Source organism: Tursiops truncatus, chromosome 2, assembly GCF_011762595.2.
Source record: "Tursiops truncatus isolate mTurTru1 chromosome 2, mTurTru1.mat.Y, whole genome shotgun sequence".
NCBI lineage: Eukaryota > Metazoa > Chordata > Mammalia > Artiodactyla > Delphinidae > Tursiops > Tursiops truncatus.
This window is the reverse complement of record NC_047035.1, coordinates 75,008,780-75,027,785: the sequence shown is the minus strand read 5'-3', so window position 1 is coordinate 75,027,785 and position 19,006 is coordinate 75,008,780. Positions and strand designations below refer to the sequence as shown.

The window sequence follows — 19,006 nt, the reverse complement described above, 5'->3', positions numbered from 1 at the left end:
GGAGCCTAAGGTATCTGGGACCACAGGGAGCCAAGGCCTGGAGGCACAACTGAGCAGACTGATGGGCAGGAGGGCTTAAGGGTACAAACATTTAATAATCATCAAGGGAGTGCTTTCATCCTGTTGGCACTAGTAGCCAACTCTTTGTTTTTCTGCTCAAGTATCTATCTGTCTGGAATCCTCTGTTCACATAAGGTTAAAAATCAGGCATTAGGATACAGAGTAGATGTGAATGTGAGAACTACAGCTCTCCTGATGGCTTCTACCCAATACTCCTCCAATGCACTATTACCTTCATCACACATTTATTTATAGGGCACTTATTGTGTTTATAATATTGGGATAGCTCTTAGGAATAGAAAGAGTTCTAGGTCAACTTCTGTTTTAAGTTCCATTCTCATCAATGGGATTACAATTTATTTTAAAAGACAGCATTAGACATTACAACTAGAGATTACAAATGAATTTTAAAATACCAGCAAGTATAGACAGTCTAACAATGAGTGATGCCGACTTCACATGCAGTGTTCTAGGAGTTCATGAAAAGACAATCACTATGAGAAAAGTTTCCTACAACAGCTAAGGCTTAAAGAGGTGGGCCTTGGATAAGGAAGGAGGAGGGGAAGGGAAGGAGGAGGAAGGGTATTTCAAGGTGGGTGTACTAGTTCTCTGTTATTATATAATAAATTACTGCAACATTGAAAGGCTCAAAACATTTAGTATCTCACAGTCTCTATGGGTCAAGAATCCAGGTGTGTCTTAGCTGGGTCCTCTGGCTCAGGGTCTCTCATAAGGTTGCAGGCATTTCAAGCATCTGTTGGAAGAAGATCCACTTCCAGGCTCACTCATGTGGATGCTGGCAAGCCTTGAGTTCTCACATAGACATCTCCACAGGGTTCATCACAGCATGGTGCTTACTTCCCTACAGAAAGGGCTTTGAGGGAGAGAGGGTATCCAAGATGGAACGCACAGTCTTTTGGTAACCTAATGGCTTCTGCCATATTCTATTCAGTAGAAATGAGTCAATAAATGCAGTCTACACTCAAGGGGAGAAAATTACATGAGAGCATGAATACCAGGAGGTAGGACTCATTGGGAGCCATCTTAGAGGCTGCCTACCACCGGGGATTAATGCAGTAGAGCATGGAGAGAGCTCAGAAACTCTGGTTGAGACTAACTTGTTTAGACACTCCTGGCTACAAGGCTAAAGAGATTTGATTTTATCTTATAAGCCAGTTTTTCGCAAACTTTATTATGCACGCAAAGCACTAAGAGAGATTGTTTCCAATCAGATTCTTGAGCCCAGGCTACAAAGATTCTAATTCAGTCTATCTGGGGGCAGGCCCCAAAACATGTGTTTATAACAAGGACCCCAGGCAATTATGATGCAGTGGTCCAAGGACATGTTTGAGAAATTCTGCTATAAGCAGAAAAAGAACTGTTGGTTTTTTAGTACAAGGAAGATGTCCCTGAGGTCTCCTGCCCTGGCTACAGAGAAATGGGCACTAGATGTGACCAAGGAATCTCTTGAACAATGGCTCTTAATTCCAGCTGCATATTTGAATTATGTGGGGAAACTCTGAAAATGCCAATGTCTGGAATATATCCCCAGAGATTTTGATTGAATTGGTGTGGGCATGGAGCTCTGGCTTCCCAGGTAATTCAGCCTCCCTCCCCTACCCCATCCTCTTCCCCTCTCAGGTCTAAGACCTTGCCGTTCCAAATGTGGTCTCTGGACCAACATCATCAGCATCACCTAGAGGTTTGTCAGAATGCAGAATCTCGGGTACCACCCTAGATCTACTGAATCAGAATCTGCATTTTATTAAGATTCCCTAGATGAGTTATATGCATATTAAAGTTTGAGAACCACTGGTCTAGGAACCCATCATTATTGAAAAATTTCATGGAGGTGCAGAAATATAAATCAGTTGTCTGCAAATGTCACCCAAGAATCTATATTTGTAAAAAGCTCCTTGGGACTCCCCTGGTGGCAAAGTAGTTAAGAATCCACCTGCCAATGCAGGGGACACGGGTTTGATCCCTGGTCTGGGAAGATCCCACTTGCCACGGAGCAACTAAGCCCGTGCGCCACAACTACTGAGCCTGTGCTCTAGAGCCCGCGAGCCACAACTACTGAAGCCCACGTGCCTAGAGCCCGTGCTCCTCAACAAGAGAAGCCACCGCAATGAGAAGCCTGCGCACCGCAACGAACAGTAGCTCCTGCTCACTGCAACTAGAGGAAGGCCGCACGCAGCAATGAAGACCCAATGCAGCCAAAAACAGATAAATAACTTTAAATAAATAAATAAATAAAGCTCCTGAAGGGACTCTGATGTGCAGCCAGGTGTGAGACTCACAGTAAGCAATCAGTCATCCACAAATCAGGTTACAGATTATTTGTGTTACTGATATAATAAATAGTCTCATTGAGGTGCTACTGTGTCCTTGTATGTTCCTTGGAAGGAGGCATTACATAAATTCTAGGTATGTCCATTTCTCATTCATCCACAAGCAGATTAGGAAATGAATTAATATTTATTGAGTCAGTGTACTCTTTACCACACCATGGCGACCTTCCTGGATTATCCACTGCAACCCTTGTGCTATACACCTTCAACTCAAGATCAAACCAGAAAAAAAACCATGAGTCATTAGTGTCTGATTAAGTCTGATTGGGAAGAAAAGGGACAGGAGATAAAAGTGTGTGTCTCTAGTTGTCCATTCCGCGCAGAATGGATGAGAGCATGAAGTTCTGGCCCATGTTGGGCTGAGGCCACTCGGAACCTGAGATGGGGAAAAACAGAGCCTGGAGGCAAGGAAGAGGGACATCTGGGGGAAAAGCAACCAGACTGCCGCATAACAATCTGAGAGAGTCTGAGCACAAAACAATGAAAAAAGAAACCAAACAAGAATTAAAATTAAATACCTGGAGAAATTCCCTGAGCTTACCAGGAGGTAGATAAGAAAGTCTTTTACATAATACCTGAAGCCTCAGACTTGGGTGGAGATAGGGCCACCAAAGGCTCTGGTATAGTGTGGACATGGACCAAGTGTTTCTGCAGAAATCCCAGAGCCACGTGAATGATATAAAAGTCAGCGAATATTTTTGTATTGTCCCTGCTCTTCCCCACTGCATTTGTAAAGGGAATTGAGGGTTGAATAAATTCATATTATTGTTCTTCCCATTATCCTCCTTTCTGTGATTTTTATTCAGCATGAAAAGGGCTCACTTGAAAGAGTTCCGAGCAGTGAAGAGAAATCCGAGAGTGTCTGCCCATCCTCTGAAAAAGTCTTTGAGGTCAACTGTCAGGGCATGGCAATATAAGCATGACACTTCCACCAGGCTCCCAAGCAAAGGAGTCCCTAGGCATCCTGTGTGGCTAGAAATGGAAGATATGATTGTTCAAAGGGAGCAAGACGGTACCTTGTGTCCAGGAACAGTGCCATCAATCGGCTGCACTTACAAACAAGGCATTCAGCATCGTGTTATCGTGGTAAGGAGTGAGAGGCAAGAGAAAAGAAGGGAATCAGAGTACACTTCTTCCTCTGGATCAAACCAAGGAAGAGAATGTCGTTTCTATCATAAGGTGTCACAACCTTGAAGAAACGACTCATTACAGCATCCTGAAAGTGCCCAGGGAGGATATAGGACGGGTCCAAGTAAGGAAGTGGACTCAAGGAAATCCAAGTTGTGACCTTCATTCTGAACAATTAAGAGTTTAAACAGAAAATTAGAATCATTGAATTTGAAACCAGAAGGGATCTTAAAGGTCAAGCAGGAATCCCTCCATTCAATTTACATGTTCATTAAATATTGATTGAATAAAGGATCATTCAGTCTCAAGTATTTTCAATGATAGTTCTGATATTAAAAAATCACTTTTTATACCAGATCGAAGTCGGCTTCCCTGTAACTTCACATGTTGGTGTTTGTTATGCATTCTGGAGCAACACACACTAAGTTCTACCCTTATATTTTTAAATATTTGAAGACAGCTATCATAGTCAACCTCCAAGCCCTCATTTCTTTATACCAAATATCCTCAACCATTCCTCATGACTGGTTCATAATTTTGAACTCCTTCAAGAAAAGAATCCAAGTTCAGGGCTTCCCTGGTGGCGCAGTGGTTGCGAGTCTGCCTGCTGATGCGGGGGACACGGGTTCGTGCCCCGGTCCGGGAAGATCCCACATGCCGCAGAGCGGCTAGGCCCGTGAGCCATGGCTGTTCAGCCAGCACGTCCGGAGCCTGTGCTCCGCAACAGGAGAGGCCACAACAGTGAGAGAGGCCCACATACTGCAAAAAAAAAAAAAAAAAAAAAAGAATCCAAGTTCAATATACTTTTCTGTTCCATACAATTCTCAATACTGTGATTAGCATATAGCTGATAGTTAATAACTATGAGTTGAGTACAAATACATGAATATCTGTGTATCGACTTGTTTACCATATCCACTTAAATGCTTCAAAGTTACTTCAGCTCAACTCCAAGACTTAAGTCAAAATCTTCCTTTTAAATATGATCCTTTCCCAAGGTTTCCTATCTTATATATCATCTCAAATCCATGCACTTCTCTCCATCCTCCACCACTAACACCTTGGTCCAAGCTACCATGTTCTCCTTTGAATCATTTCATTAGCTTTTTGAATGAGCTAGCTGGTCTCTAGGACCTTCCAATACATTCCTCCCCACAGTAGCCAAAGTGATCTTCAAAATACAATTATGATCATGTCATACCTCTGATTAAAAATCCTTCAGTGACTTCTCATTGCTTATAAGCAAAAGACAAATCCTTAAAGTGGCCTCTAAGACCCTGCACATTCTGACCTCTTTTCACCTCCACTGCCAATACCTCTCACCCCTCTCTCCCTCATTTCCCAAGTTCCTGTCAAACAGGCCTTCTTCCAGTTGCTTAAATGCACCAGGTACCCTCTCACCTCAGGGCCTTTGCACATATTGTTCCCTCCCTATGGAATACTTCTTCTGTTTCCTCATCACTTATTTAATTCCTACTCATCTTTTGGATCAAAGTTTACACATCAATTCTTCATAGATGTCTTGAGATGTCCCAGCAAGTTCAGATTTGGGGTTTTAAGTATGCATTCATATTTCAGTTTGTAATATATTTCATTAATTTGATTAATGTCTAATTTCTCATTAGTTTGTAAGCTCTGAGAGACCAAGGACTCTATCTGCTTTTATTTATCTTAAACCTGATGAATTGCATAAATATATTTCTCTGAATGAATGACTCTCCTAGATTCCAGAATTTTCCAGAATCTGGTGATCATCCCTGACTCTGGGCTGCAGCTGGGTCCCAAGCCTTGCTATATTCTCACTTTTAAGTGATCTTGAAGACTCCAGAGTCACCCTGATCTGGAGATCAAATGTTCTCAGAGACCAGTGATTTCCACCCATTCTCTAGCTGTCTGACATACTCAAGAGCCCATTTGGGGGCACACAGGACAACTGAGAGGGTCAAAGGATCCTCTGTAGATTTGAGCCAGTTCCCACATAGGGATCTGGCACAGGTAAGCAAAACCTGCTCAGAGAAACTGGCCAGCTATGAGGAAATCAGAGGGGTCAATATGATGATGATTTTCTCAGTGACTCCTGGCTGGGCTTACGATGAGCCCTTTTGGTGTTTTGGATTTGGGGTGGGTATTTTCAGTAGCTATATTATTAAAATACACAAGTTTATAATTATGGGGATAGATACCCTCATCCCTCAAATATGTACTGAGCACGTACAATATTCCTGGTGTTGTGCCACATGATGAGCTATAGAAACCACCAAGGCTCAATTCCTGTCCTCAAGGTGCTCTTTCTAGTGATAGAAACAGACAAGGAAATAGAGACATTAACAGACAAAAGAGTGCACAGCTGTGAGAACATAGAGACGGAAGTGATGGCCTAGAGCTGGGGACGGCTTCTCATAGGAAGTGATGAGAGCTCCTAACAGAGAAAACACTTGCTTCCCTGGGGTAATATATGCTTGGAGGCTCCTGAAGATGACCCAGGAAGGAAGATGAGAATCCTTGATAGTTAAATACACATATGCACACGCACACACATACACACACACACATTTGGCTATATGATGTCTTCAGTTTAAACGAACAAACATACTGAAAATGGAAAAATACTGAACCTAGACTAAACAAATCAGTCTTTTTGTGGGGAAACTAATGTCTATCATAGATTTCACTGGGACTCTTTAACCACAGATGTAGCAAATTCCCTGCCAAACACAGCTTAGAGATTTCCAAAGTGCTGCTACTGTGCACACCACAAAATAGACCAGCTAAATGGGAGTGGTATGGGTTTAGGAGATAAAGAATTAACAAGAGCAAAGAGGAAGGGGAGAGGGAAAGAAGAACATTATTTCCTAGGATAATGGTCACTCCCTTTAACTTTTTGTTCTTATTAAAGAGCCCTCCCGGGCTTCCCTGGTGGCGCTGTGGCTGAGAGTCCGCCTGCCGATGCAGGGGACGCGGGTTCGTGCCCCGGTACGGGAGGATCCCGCATGCCGCGGAGCGGCTGGGCCCATGAGCCATGGCCGCTGAGCCTGCGCGTCCGGAGCCTGTGCTCCGCAACGGGAGAGGCCACAGCAGTGAGAGGCCCGCGTACCGCAAAAAAAAAAAAAAAAAAAAGATCCCTCCCAAACCTCTGGGATTTTCCAGAATTTGGTGCTGTGGGGCACTGACCTCTTCCCATCCTGTTAATGGGAACTGTGAGGAAATCTGAAGAGACAATTAAGAAAGTAATGTGCTCTACAGGGAGGCAAGTAGTGCCAGTGGGACTGGTTATCAACTTCCACTTCTGTGTGTCCTTTGATTTCATTCAGCTTGAAATATTGAGATTTCTTCTCGGATATGCCAGCATCTACAGTCTTCACTAAGTCTACAAATCTTTATCTAAGCTGATGTAGTTTTCTTCTTTCATGAAGTTGTTTTTCATCAGAACAAAAGTACAACTTTTCTCCTGTGAAGTGTAAAAAATTCAGCTACAAACGAAGCCATTCTGTTTTCTGCTTCTCCTCCAGGGTTGTATCTCTTCTGGGAGCTCTGGAAAGAAACTGTCATATTTATAACAGCCTTCCATATTTCCCTCTTTGTATTAGTCAACTCTGCTGCAGTAACAAACAGCACCAATATCTCAATAGCTTAAACAACGAACATTTATTTTTTGCTCCTGCTTTTACTACAAGTCGATGGCTACAAAGTGTCTGCTAAGTTCTGCTCTCTGAGTCTTCCCATTCCAGAAACCAGACTGAAAGATAACTCACTATTTGGGACACACTGTTCTCATGACAGAGGAAGAAGAACAAGAGAGCTACTGATAGAAACTCAGAGTGCTCCTTAGAGCATCTGCTCAGACATGGCATACATCATGTCCACCCATGTTCACTGACTAAAGCCTTTCCATGACCACACTCAAAATCAGCTGGGAAGGGACTCATGCCCCTCCCACAGAAGACACTGGCAGGACATGAAGCAGTGGCAGGGACTGATAATCCTCTCATATAAAAGGGAGGATCAAATACTTGAGAATAATAATGATACAACCTATCATACTCTTTGACTCCACCCATGTAATTTGTATCCAACATGGAGAGTTTCTCCCCATGTCAACTAAAAAGGAATTTGATATGATTTTTTTTTCTTCTCAGAAAAACTCAGAGGTGACACTTGCCAAATTGTTCTTCATAATGTCACTGTCTCTTAAAATGTTAACAGTTATTAAGCAATTAAAAAGGATTCCATGGTCAAATAAGTTTGGCAAATGCTCTACCTTAATAGATCTCTCTTAATATTCACAATTCTTTATTAGCATATTACGTGCTCTGAGAACTCCTGCTGTAAATATACCTACTTAGCCCAGAATTGGGTTCAGAGAATTCTTTCTATAAGGGCACAACCATTAATATCTCATGAGATTCTAGTGGCTAACACTGCTCTCAGGATTATGATTCTTTTTCCATGGTTGCTGGGATACTTCCTTTATGCTCCTCCTAATTTATAAACCCCTTGTGGGCAGGAATTCTTAGTCTGTTTCATCTTCAGTTTCCACAGGGTGTTGCATGTTTAGTATATGAATCACCCAATGGATTCTTGCTGTTTTCTTGTTCTTGTGCATCCAGATTGGAAGACACCTAGTGATGATGAGAGGAGGTATGCATGAGGCCAGCGGGTCTGTACAGGCCTTCAAAAGGAGGCTTGCATTTTTGCTAAGATCACACTCCATGTTAGGAATCTGAAGATGCTATTCAGACACTATTTTTTGCCTACTTAATTAAATACAAACACCTCAGACTGGCTTTAATTCTTCCTTCCTTAATGAAACAAATATATCTTGAGTCCCACTCTGTGCCAAGTACCACGCCAGACACTGAGTACATGTGCGAGCAAGATAAACAGGGGGCCTGCCCTCCTTAAGAGAAGACAGACATAAAACAAACACAGGAATAAACAGCCAACAATTATACGACCTCTCAGCAGTGTACTGCACCACTAGCCACCCATTCCTTCTTTTTTTTTGCTGTACGCGGGCCTCTCACTGTTGTGGCCTCTCCCGTTGAGGACCACAGGCTCCGGACGCGCAGGCTCAGCGGCCATGGCTCACAGGCCCAGCCGCTCCGCGGCATGTGGGATATTCCCGGACTGGGGCACAAACCCGTGTCCCCTACATCGGCAGGCGGACTCTCAACCACTGTGCCACCAGGGAAGCCCCACCCATTCCTTCTTGAAATGCTTTTCCATGCTTAGCTTCTGAGATGCTATACTTTACTAATTTTCCTGTACATCACTGGCCTCTCCTTCTCAGTCCCCTTGCTGGCTCTTCTTCTACCTAGCTTCTAAATATAGAGCACCCAGGGCCCTTGCCTAGGTCCCTTTTCCCTTCTGTATCTTCTCCTAGGTGATCTCATTCATGCTCACAGAGTTGAATTCCACATATGTGCTCAGGACTCCCAAATTTATATCTCCAGTGCAAAACTCGCCTCTGAGGATATGATCTCTCCCCAAGTGAACCACGTTAGCACTTACCTCTCTCTTTTTTTTTTTTCAATTTACTTTTTTCTCTGCAGTTACCTCTCTTGAGTCATTTCATGTTTTCTCTCTTTTCACATGATTGTTTGGATACCTCCTTTATGCTCCTCCTAATTTATAAACCCCTTGAGGGTAGGAATTCTTAGTCTGTTTCATCTTCAGTTTCCACAGGGTGTTGCATAGTAAGTGTTTAATATGATTATTGAATTTAATGTGTGAACTGAATTTCTGCTTTAGGGATCACTGAGACACAGATGGTAATGAATATTTTATTTAAAGAAATAATGCCTTATCCTTCTGTATTTCCAAATGAACAACCTCAGATGAGAGAACACAGCTACATACTTTGACATGAGGTGAATACTTAAATTTAAACATGCTAAATGGAGCCAATATCATCCCTTGTGGTCACAGGAGCTGCCGCAAAGGTTTTATTAATTGCCTACTTTCCCACACCACAGCTGGCAAGGCTGGTATGTCAGAGCCATGGACCACCTACTCTTCACAATAGTGCCCACTTGTATCTATTCCCTACTTTAAAATAAAAAGATAAAAGAAAAGGACAAGGGTTTGCCTGAAACCCTCCCACCCAACCAGAGCACGGATTCAACCACATAATGCTGGTTCCTCGATTTAGATTCAGGGCCAAAGAGGAGGGCATAAGAGGAAGACTCCCTGGTTTACAGAAAGATGTTTCGCCAGCTGCTCTAATAATAGCTTGTGGTAATTGCACCTCTGCTCCTTCATCTGAATTTTGATCCTGTTCCTTTCCAAGCTTCTCCCAAGGCCTCTTGGAAACTAAAGATTGTCTAGAGAAAAGCTAAAAGCTTTCTGGTACTTGATGATCTGCCTAAGTGTGTCGGAGGCCGCAATGAGCACACAAGGAGACCCTGATTGTAATGTGGACGCGGGCCCCATGGCCCTTTGGTGTGTGTACACAGAGGCTGCTTTTCCTCATCCTGGTTGCCCTAAAAAAATTGTCATTGGCCTCCACGTGCTTGAAGTTTAGGGTTTAGTCATTCAAAACAAGAGGAAAATTGTCTGGATTATATCTCTTCCGTAAAAATAAATATTTTCAACTGCCATGGCATTTAAACTCTATTTTCTTTTCCTGCTAGTTTCCCTTCCCTATCACACTTCCCTGGATAAACACAGATTGTGCTATAATATTTATTAACAAAGGGTTCTCTGGGCCAATGGTGGTTTTAGGAATTCTGCTGGGTATTTAGTGTGCTGTCTAGCTGAGTCCCCAACCACGTTGTGAGTCAACGCAAACGCAGCAGATCGTGAGTAGAGGCAACAGTTCTCCTCCCAGTACGCTGCAGCCTCTGGGTCGCCAATTGGGACTTGAGCTGGCATGCTTAAAAATAAGGTTTTCTGACAGAGACAGATGATTGTCAGCTGAGTCTTGCAAAAATTCCCTTTCCCTGTGCTCTTCCAGCCCATCTTCTTGGCATGTGCCCTTCCTTCTGCATCTTTTGTTGTCCTGCATCCCTGATTTCTCGCCGCAGACTGGACACTGACGTCAGTTTAGATTGATACTGTGTGCGCTGTCATGGACCTCAGTTTCACTCAGGATGTTACTTCCAGTTGATCCATGCTGAGGTTCTTCATCACACGGGGCTACCTTGCCACCCATGGTACTTCCTTCATGCTCCTTTGGTAACTTCCCCGTTCACAGTCACTACTCAGTCATGCATGTGTGCAAACTCTCAGAGTACTTGGCAGTTGAAGCCCTGCCAACTGGATAGCTTGTATCTCTATTCAGTAATCTTTTCATTCACTCATACTAACTGTTCATTACACAGCTCAGTGTTAACAGCCCTTTAACTTGTCACATCCCTGATGAATAGAACAGCACCTGCATTCTAAACTAGGCTTTAAAACAGCAACACCATGGTGACCATAAAACAACCACTCCTAACTATACGGTCTCAAGCCTATGTACCCCAGTCGTTGGCCCTTTCCACCAAAGACGCGCCACAAACCCCGCGTAACCAATTTGAATGTCAGAGATACACAGAGTATGGCAACGGGGCAGCAGCAGATCCAGAGTGAGTGACGTTCCTGGGACATGACAAGGGCACTGGGTTATGGTGGCCCAGGATGCTGTAGGACCAACATCCACTCAGATACTAACTTTCTCACTTCACTTGTTTCGGGAGTCTCTTTTTCCAGCCCCCAAAGCTACCTCATGGCCACTTTTTTTAATCTACACAGCTGCCTTAACCAAAGCACCCTAGAGTGCTTCCTTTTTTCTCTTCCATCGTTTCTTAAGCTCTATATCTTTAGAGCTGACCTCATGTTTTAGCATTTTTTCAGCCTCGCTCCTTTTTTCCCCTCAACCTGTGATAAAACAAAGCAAAAGTAGTAGGTATGTTAGTTTAGAGCCCAAGGCATAGGAGATACCTCTGGAACTGTGTCTGAGCTGGAAGGCCAACCAGAAAAAGCAAGGATGACACAAGTTTTTGTTGGTGACTGTGGAATTTCCCTGCGGTTCTGGGAGAGCCCAGTTCTGTCACCACTTTCTACCCTGGGAAACACTTGGCAGGTTAGAGGATGTAAGATGTATAAGGTAAGATCTTAATCCCACGGCTACATGATGTCAGAGCTACAGAATTTGAGCTCCCTAAAAGCATGGAAGCATGGACATTCTACTTTTTCATAAACTCCCATCACCAAAGGAGAGAAAAGAAAAGCATTTATCTTCTCTCTCTTGCCTGTCCCCCAGCCCTACTGCCAACCAAGAACCTTGAACAAAATATTTTTCTCCCTTTCAGAGGAGAGGAGTAGGGAGTGCTTTTTCTTATGTGCAGAAATATTACAAAGGGGGAGGAGCTTCTATTCCGTTCATTTAAAACTAATAACCTCTGGGCCCAATCCAAGTTTTCCTAGCTTTTTCCTCTCTACTGGATATTGTTGGATGGAAGTACAAAATTACAGTTATTTGGGGTTTGTTTTTTTATAAATAGACTACTATCAGCAAAGGCATAAGATTAGTCTCTTATCAGCATGAACAGCTCTGTTCTGGCCTCTCCATGTTCTACCTGAGGACTGCCAGAACCCCACAGTTATTCCAGCAAGCAGCGGAAATCAAAGAGGAGTTCCAGAGATGGCAATAACTTTACATTCTACCCACAGCTCTGTGGCAGCAAATCTTCACTGTGAAATCAATAATTCCAGGAGAACAGAAGGTGATTCACCTCCTCCAAAAACACATGGCCGCTTCAGGGCACTGCACACATTTTCACTCTTTGTGGCAGGTCTCCTTAGATGACTGTGCTCTGCTGTGAGCCTGGGAATTACAGGACAACAACAAGGAAGGAAGGGAGGGAGGGAAGGAGGGAGGGAGGGAGGGAAGAAAAAGAGAACACAAGTTGAAACACAGCAAGGACCCATTATCTTGTGGATCTGGGGTGCTGTAGGCTGCATTCCACTTCACACACACAGCGATGTGTTGTCCAACCTAAAGAATCACAGCAAGAAGACTCTCCTGGCTGAATTTGTTCTCTCAAGAGGGAGCCGAGTAGGGTATAATTTAGATCTTGAAGGTCAGGGCAGGATTAAGAGGAGGAACCAAGACCCATAGACTTAGCTCATTTTAATTGGCAGAGAAGGACCCAGAACGACAAGGACCATAGCACTTAGCAACTATTTACTAAGCACCCACTAAGTGCCCCACACTGCTGTAGGAGCTCAGGGCAACAGGGAGATGGCTGAAGCTGACCTCAGCAGGTCCTCATGCCCTCTGATTCATAAGAGACAGGCAGTGAAACATCACCAAGGAGGAGAGCTATTGAGGGTCCACGTTGGACCTGGAGAAAAGGATAAGATGGCAGATCATCCCAGTCACAGGTGACACCTGGCCACAGGTTTTGCCTTGTCCCCAGAGGACAACACTATAATAAGACTTTACTGCAATATAAGGTGTATTCTTTGTTTTACTAAATGATGCTCTTACACAGTGGTTTTCAATCCTAGCTGCACATCAGAATTACCTAGGGAGTTTTTTTAAATCCAGATGCCTGGACCCCACCCCAGACTAATTAAATCAGACTCTCTGTGGGAAACACCCAGACTTCAGTATTTTTTAAAACTGTCCAGGGGATCCCAATGTGAGGCCAAGACTGAGAACCACTGCATCGAGGTGATTGTCCTAATTACCTTCCAGCTTTTCTCTGCTTCCACAGTCCTCTTATCTAAGCTGTTATATTTCCTTTTTATTTTTAGTTTGTTCTACTTTGTCCTTTCAGTAGATAATTCTACAATATCCCATTAAACCTTTTTTCATGCTTTAACTTTGCTTTTTCTCATTTAATTTTCATTGCCCACTCCACTTACCCCATCCCCCCATTATGCTTCTTTTGTGCTGTGTTTCTCTATTACAGCGTCAACACTTACAGGGCTCTTGATATGGGCAGAGTACTACAGGAGGCACTTAACTGTTACTAAAAATTATATCCAGTGCAATCATATTTTCTGTTAAATTCTGTGCAACTGTTATGGGCTCAGGTCCTGTGGAAGATGGGCAATTTGGCAAAGTCTAGCTCCCTTCCTAGGAAGCAGCTCCCTTGGTATATAAATAAAAGATCCAAAATAAATATATTGCAACAAAAAATAAAAGGAACATCCACAACTAGGGGGGAAAGAAGATTAAAAGCTGTCTGAATCTAAATAGCAACATCTGCCCTGCCAAAACCTTGGTTTCAACTCTACGAGGGAGACGCTGCCATTTGCAGAAGAAAAAGTCCCTAGATTGTTTGTACTACCGGTGAGGCTGTTCTCCGGGGGCAGAACATCTGCTGATTCAGGCTCATTTCCTCGCTGTCCGCAGGCAAGCCCAAGAGCACACAGGCGAGTCGCTGAGACACTAAGGGCTGAGACGAGGAAGAAAGGGCCAGGAGACAGTCCCGGAAGCAGACCCTTCAATCTTCAGGGGAAGCCACGTACCACATCTCCTGCCACTAGGCTGCACAGGTAAGAGCAGCCTTGGAGCCTCAGAACTGCAGGCCCTGCACTTCTTCCTGGGCCAGGTGAGCCCCGGAGAGCCCAAACCATTGTCACCTCCATGGAGCCCAGCCTGGCACTGAGTCCACCATAGAAGCCAGTGGATGTTTGCCCAATAATTGGGTGAATGAATAAATGACTTCCCTGATGAAATGACTCCTGGGAGAGATGGTGGGAAGATGGAAATGGAAGGTGGCTCTGTAACCCCACCCTGGTAGCTCAGTCCCTTGATGCTCTGATAGGGTTCCTCTCTCTTCCTTTTCCCTTGATTTTGTTTTTCAGGAATCAAGCCAGATGTCTTGTTGGAGCAAAAAGAGATGTTTGTTCCTTTTAGAAGAAGCAAGATTTTGCAGTGCCAAATGACAGGGACAGGGAAATGAATAATTACATGATACACAGGTGTCAGAGGGACCAAGATGGTTCCCTGAACTTTATAAACCAACGAGGAGACTTCTACGGCCCTGGTCTCCAGAACAACTTTACTTGTAGAGGCCAGTTCTCCCTGGAGATTCTTGAAACTACAGTGAGAGAGAAGGGACTTACTACTCGCTGCCCTCCCCATGGTGCAACTCCTCTGGGTCCACATAGGTCACAGCAAAGCCTGCCCTTTCCTCCCACCTTCCACACTGGTGAGCTGACCCCAAGTGCAGGTCTCCCTGGAGATTAGTCACAAGGTGTATCCACAGCCATTATTTTAAGACCGCACAAGGCAGTATTATCCCCATTTTATTGTCTAGAAAATGGAGGCTTAGAGAGGTTAAGTGACTTGCAAGTAAGTGGTGGTGTCAGGTATACACCCAGATCTTCCAAGCCTAAATCCAGTGGTCTCTCCACTACAGCACAGCTGCCCCTTGAGACTAGAGCAGGCAGTGAAAAACAAGGACTCTCGGGTTCCAGGACCCCTTCCAGCCCAGTGTGTAGGTGGTGTTCTATCTGAGGGTTGTCTGAGCAGAGGTGGGGTTACCCAGCTGCTCGAGCTCAACAGCCTGTGCAAATTCAAAGAAATGGCATATAAGTTCAAAGAACTCACTTGAAGAACAGGAAAAGCAGCTCTCTGCTTGAGGTCATGGGGAAGTGAAGGCTGAATCGTGGATGAGAAGACTTGCAAAGGTCCCTTCTCCCTTCAAATCTTCCATTCTTCCTTCTGTTCTCAGTGAGGCCAATAAACACATCTTCCTCCATTGCTATGTAATCTATGTTGATTTTCCTGGGACTCCCCAGGCAGCACCCTGGCTCTGAAAATGAAATATTAACTACCTCAGCCTCATAGCCATCTTTAGCAACCGTACACTAATGGAAAAGCAAGAAGTGCTCATGGCAGCTTGTGTATTGAGGTCAGCAGTGCCTTTCTTAACCCTCTTCTGTCTGGTAAGGCTGAAGGGGGCAGAAGTTTCTGTAACGATATGGCCCATCTTTAGAGCCACAACCCAAAGACTTGGGGTCCTTCCTATGGCCATGATCTTGGGAATAAGGTCCTTAATGTCTTCCTCTGCTCCTGGGGTGTTGTAGACAGCAACTCACTTTCAAGTCTTCTTGGGCAGAAGAAATCATTTCACTTCAATCAGCATTTTTGAGGACCTTTATGGGTTCAACGGGTGCTTTGAGGGGATTACACAGGAGATAAAGACAGACCAAACAACAATTGTGAGGCTGCACTTACACATCATAAAACACACAAAGGCAACTCCAGAATTTCTACAAAGGAGGGGCTAAGGGGCTGCAATCTGGTTGAAAGATGCCTCAGGGACTTGCCTTGAGGCAGTATTTTCATAGCACATAAAATTGGGAAAGATGTCAAAGAATGGGAGGCTGACAGGGATTATGGAAAAGGATGGATAAAGCCCCCTCCAAAGCACTCTTGTCTCTCCTACTAACTGTCCAAGTCGCAGGTGTCCTGATTTTTATGTAACGATGTCAAAAAAGAAGGAAACTAACAAATGGCCAAGCAATGAGCCAAGTGTTCGCAAATATAATTTCATTTATCCCTCAGAGACTGTAAAGAAACATTAACTCTCCCCAGAAGTCACATGAAGGGACAGACATCTCCCAGGACCTGGGAAGCTGTGGCCTAATTGCTGACCTGGACACAGAAAGAATGGGTACAGGGAACACAATCTGCGCAGAGCCTAAGAAAGAGGGAGTCCAAGGGCAGGGCCCAGGAACACTTTTCTACCTTCCACCTGGGCACCCCACATAGGCTATGCTTGTGTTCGAGTTCCATCTTCCTCCTGCCACAGGCCTGGGCCAAGCTTCTGCAGCAGGTCCCGACTCTCCCGGACCAGTAGAGCACGTCTCCTAGCCACAACCTGCCCCAGCTACCACCAAACCAAATCATCACCTGCTCCATCCCCACTACTGTCTTCCACCTCTGCTTTGATTTATTGTTCATATGGACTCTCTCCTCGTCAGGCCTAGAGGAAGGTTGTTTTTGTTCATTAGCCAAAAACTCTTAAAATTACCTCTAACCTGTGGCAGATAGAAATCACAGTCATAAACGTAAGCACAGTCTTGGAATTTTTCAGAATGACTTCCTGAATAATTTGGGAGAATTCAACAATAATTATCTAAGAAGACAGGCTTATTTGAGCCCTGCTAACTCTTCTTTTGATGTGAATGCAGCTTTAAGCCTACAGCGCTTCCTCCTGCCTCGGGGCTTTTTTTTTTAATACATCCTCATTTCTTATATAGAATGTTCTTTCCCTACACATGCCCCTGATACTGGGTGTATCAAGCAGAGTCCTAGCAGGGGACAGAGGGCACTGTCAAAAGGGTGATCAGAAAGAATCTAATGAAAAGGACATTTGCAAAGGTGTGGGCAGGTGTTATAGACTGAACTGTGTCCCTCAAAAAAAGATATGTTCAAGTCCTAACCCCCAGTACCTCAGAAAGTGACCTTATATGGAAATAGCATCATTGCAATTGCTGTAATTAGTTAAGATTGATGTAATTAGTTAAGATGAGGTCAGACTGGAGTAGGGTGGGCCCCTAAGCCAACATGACTGATGTCTTTGTAAGAAGAAAGCAGTGTAAAGACAAAGACACTGGGAGAACACCATGTGACAGGAAAGGCGAGCCAAGCTAAAGAACACCAAGGGGGCTTCCCTGGTGGTGCAGTGGTTGAGAGTCCGCCTGCCGATGCAGGGGACACGAGTTCGTACCCCAGTCCGGGAGGATCCCACATGCCGCGGAGCGGCTGGGCCCGCGAGCCATGGCCGCTGAGCCTGCGCGTCCGGAGCCTGTGCTCCGCAACGGGAGAGGCCACAACAGTGAGAGGCCCGCATACTGCAAAAAAACAAAAACAAACAAACAAACAAAAGAACACCAAGGACTGCCAGCAAACCACCAGCTGCTAGGAAGAGGCAAGGAAGGATCTGCCTAAAGTTTTCAGAGAGGGCATGGCCCTGCTGACACCTTGATTTCAGACTTCTAGCCCCCAGAACTGTGAGACAGCAAGTCTCTGTTGTTTTAAGCCATCCAGTTTGTGGTACTTTGTTAAGGCAGCCATAGGAAACTAATACAGCTGGGTTACGGGAAACCAAAAAAAGACGGTGAAACACCCTAAGTCTGGCAACAGAAGAATCGCTGCCACCCTGGGCCTGAAGCATGAAGTACATGAGTCTTTACCAAAACCTGCAGCCTCTGGCAGAGGAAAGCAGCCACAGCCAAGGCACAGCCTAGCAGGAAGGAATCTGGGGTAAGACCACCCCACCTCTTCCTCCTCCTTCTCTCCAATCTCCTGATGGTGCCTCCCGTTGGCCAAACTGAACAGGATGCCAGAGAGCAAGGGAACCAGGTGGATGCTGTCCATTGAGATCAGCCTCCTAGAGGAGGAACTAGAGTGATCTGGGGGGACAGACACTATCCAGCACACCTGGGTAACTTCAGCTTTTAAGTCTCAACTGCAAAGTCACTTCCTCAGGGAAGACTTGCCTGACCTCCTGACCAGATCCTGGCCCCATAACGTGCTACCTTAATTCTGCTTCTGTAGAGTACTTGTCACTCTGTAGCACTGGAGTAATTCATTATGCAAATCATTAAGTGATGACTGGCTCTGATGCTCAAAACTACACTCCATGAGAGAAGAGACCATATCTGTCATTCATCAGGGAATCCCCAAGGTCTGGTGCATAGTAAAAATGACTAGATTTATAGGATGTGCCAATAGGCAAGCAACCTGATATAAAAAGATCAAGTAAGCCCAGAAAAGTTGCCCTTGGCAGCTCTGAACACACTATAGAGAACAGGCACCATTGTATCCTACAGGTACAGATAGTGCACTTTGTAATACCAGAGAACGTGACCACCTTGAGTACTTGCTAATGGTCCTCTAGAAATGGTGGGTGAGATAGGCAGTTGGGTAAATGAGATGACTAGGGTAAGGAGAGCAACTACCATGAGGTCAAGCTAACTTGAGCTTGCCTCTATCTGAATCCTCAGGCCAGTCTGGTCCCAGTCACACTGGGGAAAACAAGAAAGCTCAGGTGGGTGTCTGCTCCACTAGTGTTGGAATTTAGGTCCTGCACCCATCCTCAGATATTGAACACCTCTTTGCTTACCAGGTGACCCTCTTCCCCGCTTCAGCTGCACCTTCTAGTTTCCATTATTAATTTACCTGTTTAATTTCAATATTTCATAGATTATTGGCCTTGAAACTGAAACGTGTGGGTCCCAAGAATTCAAATACGCCTCTCTTTTGAAGTACATCTAAATTTAGGCTGTCATAAACTGGGAGGTAGTTGTGGTTTCTAAGTTTTTTACAACACTTTACTTTGTGTAATTCAACATAAGTGACCTAAGAACCTTACAGAAAAGAAGATAGATGAGCTCAATAAAGATTAGGAAAATGCATTAAATTTGGAGACAGTGTTTCATTGGATTGCTCTTTTATACTTGGGTGAATCACCCTTATCCAACTTTGCCTGGAGGGAGTTTGGAGTAAACACAAC

At 44.5% G+C, this 19,006-nt stretch overlaps 1 long non-coding RNA gene across 3 annotated transcripts in view; it reads right to left on the bottom strand.

Moving 5' to 3' along the window:
- LOC109552290 (uncharacterized) overlaps nucleotides 1-19,006 on the bottom strand; it is a 212,691-nt gene that overhangs the window by 130,527 nt on the left and 63,158 nt on the right. For all 3 annotated transcript variants that reach the window (XR_012329416.1, XR_012329419.1, XR_012329417.1), the window contains exon 4: nucleotides 729-934. This is a non-coding gene — a long non-coding RNA (uncharacterized lncRNA). The remainder of the gene's footprint in view (nucleotides 1-728; nucleotides 935-19,006) is intronic.